The 1,653-nt window shown below is 40.4% G+C and overlaps 1 protein-coding gene across 1 annotated transcript in view; it reads left to right on the forward strand.

Annotated features, from left to right (window-relative positions):
• Positions 1-738: 738 nt before the first annotated feature.
• LOC101849503 overlaps positions 739-1,653 on the forward strand; it is a gene marked incomplete in the record, with an annotated part of 78,669 nt that continues 77,754 nt past the window's right edge. The window contains 1 exon segment of the mRNA XM_013089328.2: positions 739-880.

Raw genomic sequence — 1,653 nt, forward strand, 5'->3', positions numbered from 1 at the left:
ACCTCCGAACCCGCAAGCTCACGATTACGAGTCCGGTAGCCTAACCACTAGGCTACCGACGCCACCAGCATCTGATTAGAAGAAAAAAGGGTAGCCTAACCACTAGGCTACCGACGCCACCAGCATCTGATTAGAAGAAAAAAGGGCCTATGATAGTGTCCAATAGTGTATTACGTGCATACTTAGAATGACAAGTATCTGTTACTGTTACAGATAGAGATTTTAGGATCATAGATGTAAGTCATTGATCTGAGAGCGGTGAAGATTTGAGAAATAATGGCGGTGATGAGTGATGATGTGGGATTGTGTTTAAGTAATGTTAGCGTTAGTCCTATCTTCATCTGCTCCAATGAGTCACGAGGGACGTGGGCGCCCTCTATCCCGTTCCCTACTAGAACCATCTTTACGGTCACTTCTTTTTTAAAGAATTCATTAAAAAATAAAAAGTTGGTGTCTTGCAGTGTTCCAAAAATCAATGTTATTCTAAATCCTGAAGTAGTTCGGAGCCAACCAGGTAACCACCGGAAGAAATCACCATCATTAGATGAACGTCATTGGATTCGGAGTCGATTCTTACGATTCCTTATAGCTTTCAATATTCGGGAACCTAACTGCCCACCACCACCACCCTTGCTATCCAGAAGTCGGTGGCCGTCAGTCAGGGGGATGTGAGTCTCAAGTCTCAAGTCTCAAGCAAACGACGAAACTTCACTTCCCGCGCGCGGCGCACAAGATTCTCCACCGCACCACACCGCACCGCACCCGCGCGCACACCGCACACTCACAGCTGATTCACAGATTGTGTGAGAAGGAGGACAGTTCAGGATTTTATGGCGCTCTGGGATTCTCGCGCGGAGGAAATTTTTCTGAACAGAGACCTGTGAGTTCTTTTTGTTATTGTGTTTCTCTTCTATGTGTGTATATGTTCGTGATGTAGAGAAAGAATTATTGTGTCTGTACAATTATTGAATATTTATTATGTATTGTGTGGTGCGCATAGAGCTTGCTGTTGAGCGGGGTGTGCGCTATACAAAAGCCATTTATTATTATTGTATTATAATTACAATAATAATAATAATAATAATAATAATAATAATAATAATAATAATAATAATGCGGTAGAGATATGTGCGATAGCCTTGTTTATCGGGGGCTCATAATTATTATCATTTCAACAACTTTGTACCGTATTTAATTTAATAAGCCTTTTTCGGGCTCATAAAGCGTTTGTCTCTATTTATTTGTTTGTTATTTCTTGTTCAAAACTTGCTGAAAGAGGTAAGCGCGCATGAGTATGTGTGGAGGATGCGGGAGCTTAAGACGCTCGCCTTTGATGTTCAGATATATATTTATATTGTTTGAGGAAAACGTAAACAACGCATGTTGTGCTTGTTGATAGTGCCCGCTTCTCCTTTTTGTCCTTCTCCCAATATTGTGACTTCTAAGAATGTTCGTGTCATAACAACAGATAACTTATTCTTTTATTATTTTTTACAATGGGACCCATGCCAGTTATTCGCAATACAGATACCCGTGGGAAGAACGAAAAGATGGATCAAATGTTTTTATTAAGAAGAAGAAGAAGAAGAAGAAGAAGAAGAAGAAGAAGAAGAAGAAGAAGAAGAAGAAGAAGAAGAAGAAGAAGAAGAAACA

Source organism: Aplysia californica, unplaced genomic scaffold (assembly GCF_000002075.1).
Source record: "Aplysia californica isolate F4 #8 unplaced genomic scaffold, AplCal3.0 scaffold00928, whole genome shotgun sequence".
Lineage (NCBI taxonomy): Eukaryota > Metazoa > Mollusca > Gastropoda > Aplysiida > Aplysiidae > Aplysia > Aplysia californica.